Below are 20,176 nucleotides of genomic sequence, written 5' to 3' on the forward strand. Positions count from 1 at the left end.
TCACCCCTACAAACTAATTAAAACAGTTTTTGAAATGAGTTGCCTCTTGGCTGAGCATATTTTTTTAAAGCTGTATTTTGCCCTCCTTACTGACTGTCATGGTCTTTGATGCAAGACCCCAGTCATGGAGGTGTTAACCCAAAACTGCTTGAGGGAACCTACAGTTTTTGGCCGAAGAGCCCACAGGCATGTGCTCCAAGCTGTGCCACATCCCAGTTTAATGATGGGGATATTGGGAAACAAGAATCAAGGCTGAGACAGAGAAGTTCAAAGGCTTCTTACCAAGCGTAATTTGACTTACAAAGGCAAAACTACAACATGGTGCTCCTCACTCAGGGAATAAAAAAAATGCACTGGATAGGAGAAGCTGTCACCAATATAACATTATCTAAAATGTGTGTCTGAATTCTGTAGGGACATATGGTGTCCCAGCCACAGGCTCCACCAGAGGTAAATACGGACACAACTCATCCTGAACACGTGTGACAGTGGGGCCATAAAGCCTGTGAAACCCAGGACAGAATTAATCCCCTGTAACCCAGTATATGTGCTCAGTGTCACAAAATAAATAATCAATTTGCCTCAATTAGGCTACATCCTCCTGCTGTCACACAACCTCTACTTGGCAACTGCACAGCTGGGTGAAAACAACCCCTTATGTATCAGTAACTAGTGCATAAAATTTTGCCATATTCCAGTATCTCAGTGGCCTGCTCTGTAAAGGTAGCCAGGGTATTTTCAATTCAGGTGGATACATGAGATGGTATATTTTGCTCATCACTTCACCAGTAACAGCTTGGAAAGATCAAGAGGCCTTAAGCAATTAGCCCAAACCTCCAAAAAAGTGAAATGAAGAAATGCCAAAATAAAGACCAAGCATGTTCTTGGTATGAAGGCAACTTTTTAAAGCAAGAAAAGATACTACAAAACAATTTACTGTATTTATATGTAATAAATACATTGTAATATATAATGATGAAAAACATAAAAAAAAGTTTAAAAAAGTAAAAATAAAATGCAAAATAATATTACAAAACAATTTACTCTATTTATATGTAATAAATGCAAGTGCAATACACTTGCAATAAATTTGCTTCAGCTCTTCAGTTGTTAACAGCCTATGAAAAAGCAGTCTTGCTAACACTACTCCATAAAGTCATTTCATGCTAAGAGACTAATGGGTGCTTCAATGCCTTGAGGGGTTGGAAGAGGGAACCTATTCTTTTGGATAAACTGCATGTTGTGAATTACTTGTTCCAGTCTTGTTATTCCTGGGAATAATAAGGTAACTAGTTAAAATAAGCAAACAATCCACCCTAATCTTGCCAGTTACATTAAAAAAAAAACTTGCAAAAGAGATTTTATTACTAGAACTAAAAACTGAACTACACTACACAAGAGGCAAAATCTTGCATGGTGAGGGCTAGCATATGTTTTGGGTTCCAGAGGTGATAAACTAAGAGTCACCAGGCCACAAAAAGCCTAATTCCTACTGCAGCACATGTGCACACAAACAGGGACTGCTTTTAAAGGCCAACTATGGTTTCATCTCTGAAAATGAGATGTGCATCCCTACTAGAAGTCTTTTCCATAACATTACTCTCTCCTATGGATCATTAAAACCACCAACTCATGGAAAATCATCTCCAAAAGTGACACAGGCAATTTAACAGGAAACCATCCTCAAGTGGCAATAGCTAAAGAAGCTCACAAGGATGAGAGAGGGGAAAAATTCACTGTGGCCTGCCCTACAAATGCAAGGAGCTCAAAAACTTGCACCCAATTTTCAGCCTTCCCCCAACAGCTGAAAAGGTGCCCAAATGGCAAATAATAATTTCTAACATGTTAGGAAATACTGAAACACACACAAGGAAGCTAAAAGCCATCCCCCAAATCTACACCATTTTGACTGCACATGCTTCAGTATACCATTTGCAGCCAGTCAATAAAACCATGCAAAATTGTTTGAGTAGAACAATGAAAGCATTTCAGTGTAAATTTAAGTTTTAGGTTGAGCCATACAGCCATGTGTTGCTATTAAACCCCTTGTAAGTAACAATTTATTTTAAAGGGCCTTTTTGGTATTTTCCCTCACCATTCTTACCTTTAACATTCAACCAGGTCCAGCACAATTACTAAGTATTTGTTATAATGATGTAAATATGCTAATTAAAGCACCTTAATTTGTATGCATAGAGCACACACTCCAACACCTCTACATTCACACCCAACTGCACCTTAGCTATACCTTAGCTGATTAATGATGTAAGGATCATTATACCAATTTACTCCGCTGAAGGTGATCAACCAAGGAACAGACATCCCCAGCAAAATGCTGAGAGCTTTTCAGATGTAAGGGCTGTATCAAACTAATATCTGTGGCAGCCATGAGCACTTTAGAGGAAATGGCAGTTTGCAAACTAAAGCAAGCCAAAGCTCTCCCACCTCAATTTAAGTGAATAATTAGAAGGTGAATTTTAGTCATTAATATTAAACAATAGATTGCCCCATCCTGCCAACATTATTAATGTCACTTTCCAGCATAATGCCAGCCTCTGGCAAAAGGCTCTGCAGTGACAATTCCAATTAACTTTCCTCATCTTTATCTCACCTGTCACCTGTTAAAAAATGCATGTTTACTCCATCTTCTCCCTGAAGAAGACTGACTGCAGCTGAGGTGAAGCAGGTCATGCCACCTAAGCTCCACTTTGTACAAGTCACTCTGCATGTTGTTTGAGCTGGCATCTGACATGCCTTCCTGCCCAGCTGCCTTGTGCCCTGCAGACAGCCTGCTTCTCCTTCCCTCAGCATGGGAGGGACCCCTAAGGGCCATTGTCTTCACCTCCAAAACTCAGCAGAAATCAGTCCCACAGCAAGAGCAGCCCTTCTCAGGCCAGTACCTAAATTTGCCCCGTGCACTCTCTTTACTGATCAAAGCAGGTCTTTAGGGGACCAATCCAAAACCCTTTAAAGCTGATGAATGTTGTGAAAGTTTTCGCCTGAGTTCCAGCAGGCTTTGAACCATGTTCTCCTGGCAGTATCACACACTCCTCACAAGTAACACAGAGAGAAAAGGGGGAGAATCTGCTTTATACAATCCTGGGTTCCCCTGCCCTTAAGAAAAGGCTGGTCAGAGGGATCATTCTGCCACATCAGGAGTGTTTAGGACCCCAGAGGTGCTTTCAGAAGTCCATCCCAGGCTGGTTTACAGCTGTGCACAGTGCAATGACAGCTACCAGCTGAAGAGACACAGTGGCAGTGTGGAATATGTCCTCACAGAAAGCACCTGCTTCCATCCCAGATGCTGTCATGCAGAGGCAGCTGCAGCTGAGAATTTGAATACCACCTCCAGTCCCCACCTCTTTGCCAGGGAGTGAGCTCTCTCCCAAAAGGGAACTCATAAGTCAGACCTGAAACCACATAAACCATGGTACCCAAGTGATACCACAAAGGTGTCACATAACACCAAAATCCCTACAGACCTAAGGGCCAGATTGACTGAGAAGGGATGTGGTCCCAGAGTGAAGAAAACTTCAGTCTTTCTTGGGCATACAACAAAGAAAGTGCACACTTGTTTAATTATCCACAGCCCCTTAATACACCTATGGGTCAAATGGTACAGGTTTTGCATGCAGACAAGCCTTTAAGAGCTGACTGCACACAAACACACACAGAAGTTTATGGCAAGATTAGATTATTTGAACTGGCAGAACAAACCATGTTTAGAGTGCACACTTACCATTACACACTTGCCATTACATTTTTATTATTGTTAGCCCTTCAAACCTCTTAACTCTTGCTAACAAACTTTTCACAGCCTTCCCTGAAGCATCCTCCACACCCAACACTCATTCTCCTTGAAATCCTGCTTTTTTTTGACCCTCCTAATATAAAAAGAAATCATAACATATATTTTGGCTTTCAATACTTAATGCTCCAGCTGTTATTTAGATGGCCACTGTCTTCTGTTTAAAGCAAAGGGCCCTATTAAACTGCTGTGATTAATCAGGAAAATAAATGCTGCAGTGAGGTCCCTGCTATCAATCACATTTCTTGTGCAGAAAGGCACTCACGCCAAAACAGGGGGGAAAGGCTCATTTACCACTATTGTAGTAAGATTATTTTCTGGTAAAAAAGTGGCAGCCTCTTTATTCCATAATGAATGCAGACTGACCAGCAGTTTAGAGACCTAGTAAGACATGGTTAAAGATGACAATAAAACAAAGTTATTGTGTGTGAAATAGGACAGATGGCAGTCACACAATAGCCATCAAGTCTATTTAAACAGATAAGTAGTTTTCCTATGCCCAGCCCAGCTCTAGACAAGCTGATTCAAAGGCTGGCTCTTGTCCCATGGAGCCCTCTAACCTAAAACAGGTGCAGAGGTCATGGGGTTTCCTTCCACGCTTTCATTTAGCAATTCACCCATTCTCCATCAAGCACACCACGAGCAGAGCCTGGGACAGATGCTCCTGCCCAGCAGTGATAAGCTGTGCCTCTGTGCCTTGCAAACACATGCTTCAGACCCAGGGACAAAACAGCCCAGCTCTGGAAAGGCAGGGCCACATTGTGTTGGAAATGGGGCAGGCAAGCCCAGTGTTTCATTGGGGTTCTGAGACAAGCTGCCATGGACAGCAGAGTACCAAAAAAAAAAAAAAAAAAACCAAAAACCACAAACAAAAAAAAAAACCCCAAAACGAAAACAAAAAAAAAAAACAAACAACACCACAAAAAAAAAGCCCCAACACAAAAAAACCCCTGACTTCACTTCAGAGATACAAACCTTCTGCACACCCAGAATCAGTTACAGATGCAGGGCAAACGGACCAGGAAACCAGTGGCAGCTGGGCTAGCCAGAGCCAGTGGGCTGCAGTGAATATCGAATGACGTGGAGCAGTGAAAGACTTAATTCCACTAAGCAGCCAAGGGGCTCAGATCCAAGGCCAATTTCTGCTGTGGGGGAGCATTTTCCCAAAAGCAAAAGCTATTGATGACAAACCAACAGCCAGAGACAACCAAAAAACTGCAGGGGACACATTGGAGGGGCTGGTGAGAGAAACTCAATCAGAAATACCTCAGCAAGTTTCTGTGCTGTCTGACAGGCCCTTCCCCATCAGACACTGCAAGACTGGGGTTTTTAATATTGTAAGGATTACTTCAATTCATAAGGTTAAACTTCCTACAGCAAACCTGCAGAGACACTGTGCTGGCAGGCAGCCCACGAGCCACAGCCCTTCCAGTCAGCATTTCAGACAGGGCCAGCAGCTTCCTGCAGGAGCTGAGGGTCCCTGCATCCCACCTTCTGACACCTTGCACCACTTCATCTTTATTGATACCCAATGATCTCTGCAAACAGGATTGCTGGGAAGTCAAAATGAGTTCAGTTCTCATAAACACTCATGGCTGGAAATCCTCAAAACCCTTTTTCAGCTTTGTCATATTATATGACTTTCTCACAGCATAGTTTATTATACAGCTATTTCTTTCTATTGATTTAAGGAGAAAGGAGCTAAACTGCAAGAAAGCATATCAGCATCATAACAAGAATCCAAAGGTGGTGTAAGAGCCTAATAATAAGATATAGGCTTCAAAAAGTGCTTTGTCATTATGACTGCTTTACACCTGAAAGGCTTCAAAAAGTGTTTTGTCATTTTGTCTGCCTACCACAATCACTCTTTAACGCCTGAAAACTACACACAGGATTGGACTGTGAGTAGCCCACCTTGAAGCCCATAAGAAGGAAGATAAAACTGGTGCAAAATAATGTGGTGATGACCTATCCCATGCTTTTTAAAGTAACCTCAGCTTTTTTCTAACTTTTCTCTACTTTTCTCTTTGCCTCTCTTACTATTAAATACAAATATATCAATGTTTTTGTATCAACATTTAATCTTGTTTGGTTTTAATCTCAATTTTGGGAGTATTGTGAACCTTCAAAGTTCTTTCCATTTTTACACAGAGACTTAGCTTTCATTGCTCTTCTATGTTTAAACCTGTTCCTAACAGGTGGTAACATATTTTTGACAGAATGCACATGAACAACTTGGGCCTTGCATTACATTCAGCAAAGTATTCAAACAGAAATACATGTGTAAAGGAGATGCTCACATCTGAGATTATCCTTCACTGCAAGCCTTGTCTAAGGTTTTTCATGTCATCAGTCAATCCCATAGTTGCTACTCTAGGCCCAGGAAAAGTATTTTTTAAATTTAGCTCAGTAAAAATATTTCAGAACATCGAAATAACCTTTCTGCCTGACAAGATAGAAACAATCATCTCCCCTCTGACGGATGTAGGAAGTTTAAAAAAACCCACCCTAAAACAGCCCAAACACTGGGGTTTTATAAACTGAGTGAAATCCTGGGTGAGTTTTCTTCCCCTCCTGACACCATGGTTTTATATACATTTCTATATTGATTTGATTATGCACATATATACACGCATATTTGGTTAGAGGAAGCAGCCTATTTGTTCCAGGAATTAGTCTGTCCACGGTACTTTACTGCAACAGATCTCATAAAAGTATTTTTAAGCCCAGCACTCCTTCACTGATATTAGATAGAAGAGTTTGTTTTGGTATTTCTCATGCCCATTTGGATACTGCAGGAAGGAATTTTGTAGGTCACAACAGTGTTATTACAAGGGCTATCTGTAATAAAGAGAGCTCCAGAAGATGCAAACACAAACATTAAAAAAACGTAGGTGAACATGTAGACACAGATGCAATGATTTCACTGTGTCCCCTTTTGTACATCTCACTACTTTTCTCTACTGTTAATGAGAGATTGGTATTTTAGGGAGGAAATCACAAATATTTTTCAAAGCCATTGACCATGGCTGAATACTTATGTTTGGCCTGCTGGGCTCGGATTAACCTTTGACACATGAAGAAGAATAACAACAAAAAAGTTTTGGGTTGCACAGCCAAGAAGTATTTTGTAGCATAGTTGCAAATCACAATCCAAAAGGTAACTGAGGTGGCTCTGGTGCTGGAGGCATCTCTGAAGCAGAACCACAGGTGGCTTTGGTGCTGGAGACAGCTCTGAAGCAGAACCACAATCATCTGCCTATAAAGGATATCACAACAGCCCTAAGCTTCCGCCTGCCCTTTTTCAAACATGGCCGTAGAAGTTAATAGGAATTTTTCCTGCACAGATCTCTCTACAACTAAGAAAAGAAAAAACTAACATGATCTTCAGCAAAAGGCACAGATGTGGCCTCCACATGTGGTGGAGAACACCAGCACAGGCACAGCAGAATCAGGAGGCATTTCTTTGGTCATGTGCAGACCCTCCTGCCTAAAGACATCCATGTCCAACTTGCGCAGGCAAACCACAGCAGTACAGCTGTGCAGAGCCTTCTGACCTGCACCTGGGGTGCCAAGCACAAATGCCCAGCAGCAGGAACTGTTGGATTCAACACTCCCTTCTGCTCTGGTTCTCTCCATTCAATATGCTAAGTAAGACTAAACACGTTGCCTTTCCTACAGAAACACAAAATGAGACATGACAACACACAAGGAAAGGCAGGCTCTAGGCTTTGCTCAATCTGGAAATATCATCCTGAGGCAAAAGTTACAGGACAACAACACTGAAAATAACAGGAGTTCACCACAATAACAATATGCCCACTCAAACACTCCCAAGAATCCAGCCTAGCCAGTTCCATGAACTAAGGCCATCCCACCACATTGAACTAACCGGTTTATGAAGATCAAAATCTCTGACTACTCTGCTCTTACACCTACCCACCCACTCCAAGAGTTACAAAACACAACACTTAGGGGACACAGCAGAGTTAATGGGAACCAAGAGATGTGCATCAGTTCAGATGATAGTGCCAGGCAACCACAGAGAACTCTGCCTTTGTTTTGTTTTCTTCTCTTTTGATTTTCTTTGGGGATTTTTATTCTTTAGTGAGTTCTTTCAGGGAGTTATTTATGGCTTGCAAACTATGAGCTGCATGGATGCCTTACTTGTGTCATGGAGCATGGTTTCCATGTCTTTTGTTCTATAATTAAAGTGCTCAAGTTTCCCCCTTGTTACACACACATTGGTATTTAAAGTTTTTACACACACCAGCTAGAATATAATTGTAAAACTCCTTTTAGTAGTTGTATACATTAGCCTTGAATTTACTTTCCATAATGACTTCCACAGGTGTTTGCTGAAAGACATGCTTACTAATGGACACTAAATACCAGGAACCTGAGTGAGCTCATTCATTTAGACCCTCAAGGGCATTTCTTTCAGGGAAGGTTGGTGCAGTGAGCAGCTCTGCCCATGCCTCACTCTGACCTCACAAGTACTGCTGTTCTCATTATGTAACACCACCACTAGAAATAATGGCACCAATTCTTACTTCAGTGATTGCTAATCTGCTTAGCTGCACTGCAGCCATACTTCATGGCAATTTTCCAAGAAGAGGACTCAATTCTCCTGGGCACTGCACATCCACCCAAGAAGAAACCAAGCTTAAAAAACAGGGTGGCGTGAGGAGGGTGTGGGTTTAGAAAATCCACGCTGGCAAGAGAGACTTCTAAGCTTGTGAAACTCCAAATCAACTCCACTGACATCTTATACTGCAAATTATCAACTCAGAAATGCAAATAAAGCCCCTCTCAATGCCCAGAGAAGGTGTAGAATACAGTTGCAAGAGAGCAGCAGTCCCTTGATGCCTTCAGAAGGCTGACCTAGAACAGAGGTCGGGCAGAGTTGAAGAATAAAGGAGGGATTTATTAAAAGGCCTCAATGGACACACCTTTAGCAGCACAAGAACCCAGCCAGGGCTACACCCAAGATGAACCAAAATGGTCACAAAATGGACACCTGGTCACGGGGTCTCACACTTTTATAAGTTCTGGTCCATTTGCATATTGGAGTTAATTCTCCAGTTACAGCTTTAGCTTATGAAGTCCCATCCTTCTTGGTTTTCTCTCTTCATTCCACATTGTTTATCCTCTTAGGCCTGAGACTTGGATCAGTTGTCCCTGACCCCCAGCTAGGAAAGGAATTATTTTGTCTCCCTACTATGTGAAGAGAGCTTACTAACCCCTAATATGGAGCTCAGAACTACACACTAAAGCACCACAGAATCTGAAAAATATAAAAGCTAAACCCTGAGGCATCACCCTGGCCTGTGCAGTGCTGCCAGAAGCTCATGCGGGGCCTGAGAGCACCCTGACCAACACTACAGCCCAGCTGCACAGGCATGCACAGGCAGGTGAGCAGAGCCCCTGGCACTGCAGAGCAGGAAGAACCAGGGGCTTTCTCCAGAGTAAAAATGAGAAATCAGTTCAGCAAAATCTCCTCTCTGCTGTACAATCTATGCTTGAACTGTGCTGCCCTGTGCTTGCAGTTGGCAGCGATTTGTCAGGGAACTTTCCACAGAGATGTGTCGTGACCTTGTTTCCACATCTGTACTTCAAACACCTGAAATAAATGTTTGAGGATGTGCAAGTCCCCAGAGCTGCCCCATGTATCTTCTTCTCCCCAGACAAATTCAGGGCTATGAATTCTACCATAAGATCAAGCTCCTCAGTATCAAATGCTACCATGCTGAGGAGCAGCAGAGCCGTTCAGGTCCCTTTGGGCATGTGGAAGGAAGCAACTTGGGAACCACAGAGACAGAGGCAACTGGATGCTACAGGGACTTTTATCCTGTCACTTAATGCACACCTCTGATCTTTCCCCCACTATTCTCCAGCAGTCATGAACCCCTTCCCCTTGACAATGAGAAGGCAAAGAAAGGCACCTCCTTAGATGTGATTAATTTCCTTTTAGCCAATTAAGGCGTACATTTACATTTTTAAGCAAAATACACCAAATAAGAAAAAGTAGAGACAAATGCAGTTTACTAACCATACACACTGAAAAAATCACCTTATCACAAGAACTGGGATGACTCAAAAAATAAATGCAAATAGCTCCTGTGATTTAGCAGCGACTGACACCCAAAGTATTAAAATAAATTGCCCGTGATTTCTCGCAAGCTCCGTGCTAATGCACCCCATAAAAGGTCAGTGATAACAGCAGCAGTGCATAACTATCTAGAGGCTTCACCTGGTGGCAAATAATGGAATGAATTGTCCCCTGAGCAGGATGGGGAAAGGAAGTTAATCTGCACCTCCAGCCTGTCAGGGAATGTTCCAGGGAATGTTGTAAAGCATGAGTCAGCAGCATTGCTGCTACAGAGGATTCTCCTAGCATGCTACTGGCAACACAGACTCTGCCCTTCACAGCCTTGGTATGCCAGCTGAGTGTCCATCAGGAAATAGTCATTCTTTTGTATGAAATGGGACAGATTAATTGGTTACTTCTTATTCATTAACATCTTAAATTCACTGACCTCTATGATCATCATGTAATTCAATACAGCAAAGAAGAAGAAAATGTTGATGGGTGAAGCTGGGAGAAATCAAATCTTAGTAAATGTATTTTAACCCTTTTATTGTTACTGCTATGCAGTAATACCACAAACACCTTTGGTACTGCAGCCAAGACAAAGCCCAGCATCCTAAGTTTCGTGATCAGATTTCACAGCTTCCTGTAACCAAGGATCTCAATCATTTTGCAAAGCTGAATACTTCTCCTGAGAAATACATTGGCATTTCTTTGTCTGTTTTAGACACAAAGAAAATAAGGAAGAGAAAGAGGACACTAACTTTCAGGAATTAATCTGGCAGTTTTACAGCCATTCACAGGAATCAAAGACCTACACCTAATCAGGTACATGTTCTTCCTCCAGCTGAGGCCATGTCAACCCAGCTCCTGGTCCAGCTCATCCTCCCTTGGATTCTTGGGCTTTTGTAATTATTTTCTTGACAGGTTACACAAGGTCCTTTCTAACATAACTAAACCAAACCTCTGCTGTCTAACTATCCCTAGCTTTTAATATTTAAATGTAGCTTGACAGAGTATTAAGGAAACTTTCCTTCCTAGAAAAAATTAAACTGAATTCTTCCTTTACGTGAAGAAAGCACTGCCATAAGCTCACCACTCCGTGCCTCTGACCTTCCAGACAGGCAGCACAAACACACACACCATGGCCAGAGCAGCTCTAGAGCTTGCCATGCCCTGCCCAGCTGGCAGCTCACAGCCACACAGAAACTGGAACAGTGGAAGCTCTGGCACGGGAGGAGAGGACACAAGATGCAAAGGCATATGAAAGAACTTTCATCAGGATGTATCAGCTCCAGTCCTAGTCACTGAAAGTTTGATGTAGATGATGTTCTCTGCAGCTAGTAACTTTTGAGTGCCTTGACCAATTTCAGCCTGTTTTGTTACACGTAGCTGCCTTCCTACAAGTCCCAAGAAAACTGACATTCAAGTAGAAAAAGCAGATCCTGCAAGTGACCCTGCTCACACTGCAGCTGAAAGAAAAGCCATAATACAGGACCCTTATTTGCCACCAAACTATTTGCCTAGGAGACAGTCTTTCTAATCAGTAAAACAGCAGGAAAACCATTGCTGACAGTTGCTCACCATCAAGCACAAGCCATAAATCAAAGTCAGCATCATTCACTCCTATGCTCAAACCACCACTTGCTCCATGTAATCACAGCACAAGACAACATCACTCCTGGTGATCTAACCCTAGCAAACAAACCAAGGATGTTTAGACCCAGCCTAGAACAGCCATAAAGCCTCCTTACCTCCTCTGTGAGGGTCACTAGGAGCAGAGTTAAAAGCCAGATGACCATCTCAGGGCAGGGGCAGACACAGAGGCCCAAATTCAGCCCTGAAGCTGCAGGAGATCCCTGGGGGTGAACTGGCACCACGTGCTCCCTCTGGATGCCTTTGGCTCATTTGGCCACCATGTCATCTGTTTAATGGAAGGTGGGTGCCAACCATCACGTCACCCTGGGTGAATGCCTTGGAGCCCACACACTCTAATCCAGCACACCTCATTGCTGCTGCACACTCTGGCTTCTGTTGCCTTTTGTATTAGCTAACAAAATGTTTTTCCTTTGATATTCTTTTCCTTTTGATCTCTTCTTTTTGATATTCCAAGCCAACCCTGTGGCCACAGGTTTTTTAAGCCCTGTCAATCTAGAATTAAATCTCTTCTTACAGCCTAAGTGCTCCTTACCTCTTCGTCACGAAAATTATATTGTTTGAAATAATTTCCATTTTTGCCAGTATAACATCTCATTTTCTTCTTTGTAGCCCTAAGGAAAGATTTGTAACATGAATCTTAAAAGCTCAGATAAAAGAGGAGGCCAAAATGACTGCTAAATCAGAAGTACAAGAAATGTATATGTATTTTTATGTGTAGTAAAAAAATCCAGTCTCCACCAACTCTGATTCAATAACAAACAGCTGATGCCCTTTCTTTGTTTTAAGGATGCCATAGAGGACTGATAAGATGCTGTGCACAGGAGATAAAGAGACATTTCCATAGCAGATGAAAACCTGCTGAGATCTGAAGGGATCACACTGCCAAAAAATTGGACTCCTTATCCACCAATATTATAAAAACCAGGCAGTTCTACTTGCCTGCTAACAAATGCTGTCATTTTATTTCAGAAAGAGCCTTCCTTTCCCCTCACCAATGCTGCAGCAAAACCTTGGATTCTGACATCAAGCCCAGCAAGCAATATTAGTCCTTCAGACAGAGTTTGCAAAACATTAATGAAATCAGAATGAGACTGCAGTTTGGCTTCTTGCCTTGGACAGTGGAAGTGAAATTAAAAGTAAAGGGAAGAGAAGGGACTTGCTCTCAGCTAAAATCAAATCAATAAATACATTTTTCACAAATTAAAGCATTTTAAACACTATTTTACTACAGGCTTTTCTATTTCAATGAGTCTAGTGATAGCTGATACCAGGAGGAAACAGTATTAAAAACAGCTAAGATAAACTAGCAAGTAAAGAATTCCTCTCAAAAAATTTTATTCAGCCAGGAAAATCTATTAGGTAAAACCCTTCTGGTAAAGATAGAAAAACTACAAGGGCCAAGAGATTGGAAAGATGTGTAGAAAAGGGAAACAAATAAGAGAATTGTATGTAAGAAAACACAAGAGAGAATATCTGGAAAAATTCACCATGCTTTCCCTCAGGAAACAGCATCTATCAACCAGTCCTATAGTTCAATGATACTGATTATTCACCGCCTTTCTGAGGCATGCTTTGCTGTTACCAGTGGCCCACACACACCTTTGCCAATGCCCAGGTTCTGGCTTGGGATTGCTCCCTGTCTGGGGAGCCACAGTGGCCATTTCAGGAAGCCAGGCTTTCTTAAAGAGTGAAACATAACCACCTTTCCAGAAAAAAATTCTGTGGGGTTTTTTTCAGGTTTTTAAAAGGCCCCCTAAAACTTCAGACTAAAGCCACATGCATACTGTGATTGCACACATTCCCTCCAGGTCCAAATGCAGACCCAAGAAATATGATCACCTGTAGGGCACCGTAACAGAGAACATCATAAAGTCTGCTTTGGTAAGTGCTGGGTGAGAATTGGCACCTGAGAAGTTAATTCAAGATGGATATACCTTTTCCTCTCTCCATCAAAGTGAAGGGAGCAGATTTTCAATCCTGCCTGAATTTTTTTTTTTTTTTTAGCACAGTCCTCACTGCAAATCAATGAAATCTGTATCCCTTAGCTACCTGACACACCTGGAAGTCCAATACAATATAACTTAGAGATTTTATTCTGCAACATTTTACCTCCCTCTTTCCTTTACAAAGGCTTAAAGCAAGCACAGCCAAAAGGAACTAGGGGAGGAGGACAATAAACTGCTACTCCTGGGAATTAGCAATGACATTGCCAGAAAAATCCAGCTTGCTTTCCTCCTTTTGATAGCAGACATCATTTCTGAAGTGCCAGAGGTATGTGAAAAAGCTATCAGACAGATGCTTACCCAGCACTGACAGGCTGCTGGAACCAGGAGCTGCTTTACTGGGAGAGATTATACCTGCTTGGAACGAGCCTGCCAGTTTAACCCTGTCCTTGCTGATGCTAAAATCAGTATTAAGACAACACCAGATGACAAGGGGCAGCTTGCACCTGCACTAACACGAGACAATAGGCAAGCATTCGGGTTTGTATCTCACATTTTGGTAGCTGCAGCCAAAAGGGCTAATTAGTTACCTCGAGCATATATTTACACATCAAAAATAACTTCACAGTGACTGGCACGACAATTTGAAAATCTCTGCAAAGCTGACAAAAACAAACAAAAAAACCCCAAACCACCAACTATTGTTTAAATCAAAAAGGAAAAACAAAATAACAAAGAGCAGCCCACACCCTGTGCCACATTCATTCCCACATTCAAAGAGAGGCATCCTACCTTTCTGATCTTTGAACAAGAAGATTCCAATCAGCACGCTGCGTCCAAGACTACACACTGAAGAATCTGCTAATACAAAACAAAGGGAGAGGCAAAAAAGCCCTGAAAACACTGAATTTTTGCTGAAAAACAGTTTTTAGCTATGAGAAAAGTTTTTCTTCTATCATACAAAGACAAAATAAGCATAAACATATCCATACAGTATACAAAGGTGTGTGTGCATGTAACACACACTATGCATGCATCAATGTATAAACAAATCCACAGAAGTTTATTACCTATCCATTTGATTTCATCCAGTGTGCACTGCTACAGATTTTAATCTACAGCAGACAAAACCCAAAAAGCTTCAGCATAAAGGTACAACTCTCTCAAATCCTCAACAAGCAAACAAACAAAGCTGACATTTTTGAAATAAAATCATTACCAGCTCATATGCTGCCATACCCCAAAAGCCTATCCTTAAATAACTGCTGCATAATCATTCTCCCGGAGTGTTGTTATCCATCGGCTCGCTGCCTGTCTCCAGCCAGACGCAGTCTGCAAGTCACCCGCTTGTCTCTACCATGTGCACGCCAGGAAAAGGAAAACTGCAAATTAGCACAAGTCCCCGCAGCGGTGAAAAGGAAAAGAGGGTGAGTGGGAGAGGAAGAGGGAGTTCACTGGCCACAGAAATTTCGAGAACGACGCCAAGGCAGCCGGCTCCGCCATCATCCACTTACAATAGGATGCTGCACCTCGCGGCTGCTGAGGCGGTTTGTCAAGGGGCTGCTGGTATCAAATGCCTGACAGGCATTTTAATTGCACCCAACCAAGTGTGTCCCCAGGAATCAGGCCTTTAATGCTGTGAATATCATCAGCTGGTTCCTTTTGTGCTGCTGCCAGACACACACAAGGCTGCACTGCACACAGGCGGCAGCGCAGCCGGGTTCTGCCGTGATGCCGATCCAAACCCCAAACGGGGTTTATGGATGGTACATGACAAAAAGGACGACTGGAAGGATTTAGTATTTTCTGCTTTACAGATCAAGAAGGCAATTGGCTCTCCCTCTTTTATTTTTCTATCTAGTGCTGTTCATGTGTTGGAACCAGCTTGACTATGCTGCTATTTGAGCCTTGTATTTGCTTATTCACACTGAGGGGAAATAAAAGCAGGGAAAATGCAGAAGTGCTGCAGGACTGCAGGGGCAAGCAAGAACCCTTCAGGACTAATACAAGAGTATAACAGGGCTCACTGCACAGTTCAGCTCAGAAACAAGTTCTTTGTGAAGTGAGGACTTCAGTTTTACTGGCACTACTCAGTTGCTGTGTCTGCTTTGATCTCATCTCCTTCTTCCAAGGCTTTCTTTAGGACAACATTAATCTCAGTAGGAAAAGGAACCTGTGAATTTGGAAAACACCCTGTTTTCTGTAAGGAGCTGGGGTGCTGAACAGCTCAGCTGGGGAGGGATAGATAAATGAATTTTTTAAAAGAATATGAGAAAAATTAAAAGATGAACTGGTTTGTTTTCAAGCATTTTTAGTTTGCAATAAAACAGCATACACAGCAAAGGAGCAGTCAGTCAGGAGTAACCAGTGAGCCCAGCACATGCTTAACGACTGAAGACAAGATTAAATTTCCCTGCACTCAGGACACACAAGGCAACTAGGCTCACTCCCCAGCAGTAACCTGGTGTTTCTCAGTCCCTGTGACAGCAGAGCACATGACAGGGAAGGCTGTCAACGGGAAAATGAAACATCTCCCCACCACAAAATTTGGGAGAGATCCAACAAACCCCATTTACCCCTGAGTGTGCCAGGGGGCTTACAGGAAGGAGTAACAAATTCCCCACTGATTTCCAGGGGTTGTCTCCCAAAATTCTGGGAGTAGAGGGCTACAAAGGGAATCAATTCCCTTCTGCCTTCCCCCGCAACCACAGGATGACTTCACACATCCATCAACCCTTGCATCAAACAGAAATTCCACCCTCACTGCTATAAACAGATCTTAGTAACTTCAGAGCATCTTTCCTGAGCTGACAGTTTTTCCCCACTCTCTCAAGCACCACAGCAGTGAGGAGGATGAGGAAGTGGAGGAAGGCAGGCTGTATGGGACAAGGATGACAGTGGACATGGCAGCAAAAAGGCCTTTTGGAAGGAGCAGGAGAAAACAAACCAGAGTGGCACTAATGCAATTCTTTGACCTTTCCTCCGAAAAAGCTTCCTGTGACTCATGGGAAGGGGTCCCTGCTGCTGCCACGGCAAAGATCATCCTCTGCAGAAACCAAGGAAACCTTAATCCTGCCTCATCCTCCTCAGCTCCACCATTTACCAGTTGTTCACAGCCTTGCTACAATCTCTCCCTCGCTTCTCTGGCTCACCTTCACTGGCCAAAGCAACCAGGAGCTCTGGAAGCAAAAACATCACAGAGCTGGGATAGTGGAAGAATAGGAAATCTTGAAAACTGTCCGGTAATTTCTCTCAGGTGTTCCTAACAGAACTCCAGTGGCTCAGAAGGGATGGATACACACTGCCAGCCTGTGTCCTACACCCTGGAGCCTGGGGATGGATCTTCAACCAGCTACCCAAACCACCTTCAGGCTGCCCATGCCAGCATTTCCAGAGACACAGTGACTGCTGAAACAGCCCATGGCAAATGGTTTCATCTTAAGATACTGCAGATAAAAACCAGCTTAATCATCAAGTTTGTTCTGGCTGCCCTGAGATATGTTTTCACACCTATTAAAATACTTCTGACAGGACAAAAGACAGAGGAGGAGACAGGGATGAAGAGCCTAATCCAGATAGATGCTGGAACACAGAGAACACTCAGCCCTGTCTGAGATTTAACCTCATGTTTACCTGGCTTACTCACAGAAGTAGGAAACTCATCACATAAAATCAATGCATTCCAACACAGTGAAAAAACAAATGTAAGGAAGTTGACAAATCAAAATCCTGGAAATTATTAAATTACATTTTCAGCATTGTACTTCTCAAAGAGGAGTAAAGACATTTACCATCCCAGTAAATCTCACCACTGTGACTGAGGCCTGATTTAAACTCTAAAAGATTTTGCTGGTTCAGGTGGGTTTTATTTCATTTCATTATCACATTCACACAAGATAATGAACTCAATTTCATTACTGTCCAGCTGCAAACTGGGTCCCTCTGTGCAAGATGCTGGGCAAAACAGCCCACAGCTGCCACTACAAATTAAAAGAGCCAAAACCCTAAACAGATATTGGTAGTGTTCTCCACATTTTCAGGATAATGAGGGGGTGGGGGAAGGAAAGAACAATCATCAGTTTGGGCTTTCCCAAGGTCACGCACAACCTCTGCTCCCAAACAAAGCAAGATGCTTCTACAACCTCAGCCTAAGATCTTTCTACCCAAGTCACTGCTGAAGCCTTGCAACCAGTGTTTAACAAAGGACTTGTGGGTTGGTTGCTTCTTTTTTAGCAAAGACTGGATGAACATTTTATGCAATGCCTAAAATAGCTTCCAATATCATCAGTGATGTAGATGAAGAGGCATAGGTCTACTGAACAGGAACTGCACCACTCTGGTAAAAATAGCCCTGGAACAGGGAATTTTCTTTTTATTCACTATTGTCTTAGCACTTGAAACAGGGAGGACTGCCTTCTGGAGAGCTTGAGAGGAGAAAAATGCTTCACCAGACTCTCTAAATATTGTCTGATCTTCTGCAGTAGTAATAAAGATCAGACTATCTATTTTACCATCCATTTGAGGGGAAAAACTTGGGTTTTTCCCCTTCTCAAAGCAGGGAAAAAAAAATAGAAGAGCATTAATTAATTCAAGAAAAGCAGATGCAGTTTAGCACACCAGCTCTTTCACCAGGGCTATGCAGTGAGGAAGGCTGTAAGGCTGGAGTCACTGTCTTCCTCTCTGTGGTTACTGACAAAGCAGAGGATGGATGTGGAGCAGTAGTGAAAAGCCACAGGCTGAGTTAGCAGCCTCTGTGGGTAAAAAGGATTTCAAGACAGGTTAGAAAGTTTCAGGATGTAGGAGGACCCTGGCCTTGTTTTTAGTCTTCTCCTCTAAGTACAAGCATGCATCTTTACACTAGTGGCGCCACCAACTTTGTATCCACAGCACATCCCAGCATCTTTACAGGACTCATCGGTCCTTCCCCCCAGGCCCCCAGTTAAACAGGCTGTACTGGTGACATTGCCCTTCCCCAGCATTCATCCAAAATCATCCCCTATTTTGTCCAGCAGTCTTGCACCCACTGACACACCAGCTGATAAAACATGGGGTTCTGTGCAGCATGATTCTATAAAGAATTTTCAAATCCCAGGCATATTATGGCCTCTTTTTCTCCTACTTCAGCTTATTTGTTTTAAACGTGCGAGACAGATACTTTCAGGCATGATCTCTCTTTTTTGAATCCTAGCTGACTCTCCTCAACTAAATAATTGATATGTGGAATATCTAGAAAAGGATTTTCTATTTCTCTCTGTGCCAGCATGTCACTAAAATCAAGCTGGAAGATGTAGGATATTCAAATACTCCCGGGTCTGTTTTTCAGAACAACCAATACTGCACTGAACACTTTGAAGCCACCAAATTATTTGGCTTTCAGAGGAAATCCTTCATTTCTAGCTTAGAGACCAGTGAGAACAAAAGAATAAGAAAGCAAAATTGATTATATGTGTCTGTTAGTCCCTAAATCTTGTAAGTATATGTGGCAGAGATACTAGTAACAGCTGCAACAAAAGCTTTTTTTGTACAGTTACCCCAAAATAAACCCTCCCCTCTGTCCTGGGTACTGCCTGGGATGGGGAACAGCTTCATCTCACTGCTTGTTCAGCCTGCTCTTTCTGGGGTGCTATTGTCACTGACAACTGGGCAAAAACAAACACCCCAACCTCCAAACCCATCCACAAAGGAAAAGCAAAGAGCTGAGTGAGCAATCACGCCCCAAATTTTGACACAGCACAAGCAAACCTCCAGCTCAGAGAATCACTGAAACATTACGAAGACATCTGATGTGTCCCCAGTGGTACAGCCCAAAAGTGCCTTGGGACTGCACTGCTCCTGGAAGGCCACCCAAATTTTCACCTGATTCCCTGTGTTTCCCCCAATATCAGAAGCAGTTGATGGCATCAACCCTGCTGAAGCAACCAATGCCACCTGAGAGTGACTTTCCACCAAACCAGATGACAGCACTGCACACACCCAGGGATGGTTCTGAAGGCTAAGACACAGGGCTGTGCAGGCAGCACTGCATTAGTGGGAGGCTCAAAGATCACACCAGTGAACACACAGCCCTTGTCCTGATGGGTTTCCACGTGACAAGCTGTGCATCAAACAGAAACACCAACTGTTTCTCCATCCTATCACATGGTTCATGACTAAGAAAATACTGCAGATAGAATCTGTACCACTTGTTCTCACCTTTTTTCTCTCCTGGCCTACCAGTGGGGCGATGAGTCAAGACAAAAACTTGCTTACTGTAAAATATCACAGCTACTGTAATAGAATTTATTAATGTATCAGTTTGTACTTCCCTTAATCAGGTAACCTAACATTTTTTAATTAAATGTCATGTCATAACTTTTAACAGAAGTCTTAGCTATTATTCTATATTAAATTTATAAATAAAATATTCTAAACTAATGAATATTCAACATTTGTTGAAGCAGATTTTGCAAAACATGCAATTAAAATATAAACAAAGCTGGCGTGGTCTTAAAGACATATAAAGGAGTAACTGCAATGCAAAATACACAGATTTAGCTGTTTGTCTAATCATAGGTTTTGGATGGTATTTCAATTCAAATACTATTTGTACTTAGGAAAACATGGTTTTTCAGTCAATAGGACATTGGTATATAATTAATGCAGTAATGAAAATGGGGCTTTGCCTGAAACAGGTTG

General features: G+C 42.5%; 1 protein-coding gene across 33 annotated transcripts in view; it reads right to left on the bottom strand.

The window, feature by feature from the left end:
* Positions 1–20,176, bottom strand: part of MAP2 (microtubule associated protein 2) — a 220,107-nt gene that overhangs the window by 113,596 nt on the left and 86,335 nt on the right. For 24 of the 33 annotated variants that reach the window (XM_030952117.1, XM_030952109.1, XM_030952107.1 and 21 more), the window contains exon 3: positions 14,294–14,359. The gene's annotated coding sequence lies outside the window, so the exon portion shown is untranslated. Of the gene's footprint in view, positions 1–14,293; positions 14,363–14,720; positions 15,280–20,176 lie in introns of those variants that run through there. The other 9 variants (XM_030952095.1, XM_030952100.1, XM_030952101.1 and 6 more) reach the window with 8 other exon arrangements.

This window comes from Camarhynchus parvulus, chromosome 7 (genome assembly GCF_901933205.1).
Source record: "Camarhynchus parvulus chromosome 7, STF_HiC, whole genome shotgun sequence".
In the NCBI taxonomy this organism is placed as follows: domain Eukaryota; kingdom Metazoa; phylum Chordata; class Aves; order Passeriformes; family Thraupidae; genus Camarhynchus; species Camarhynchus parvulus.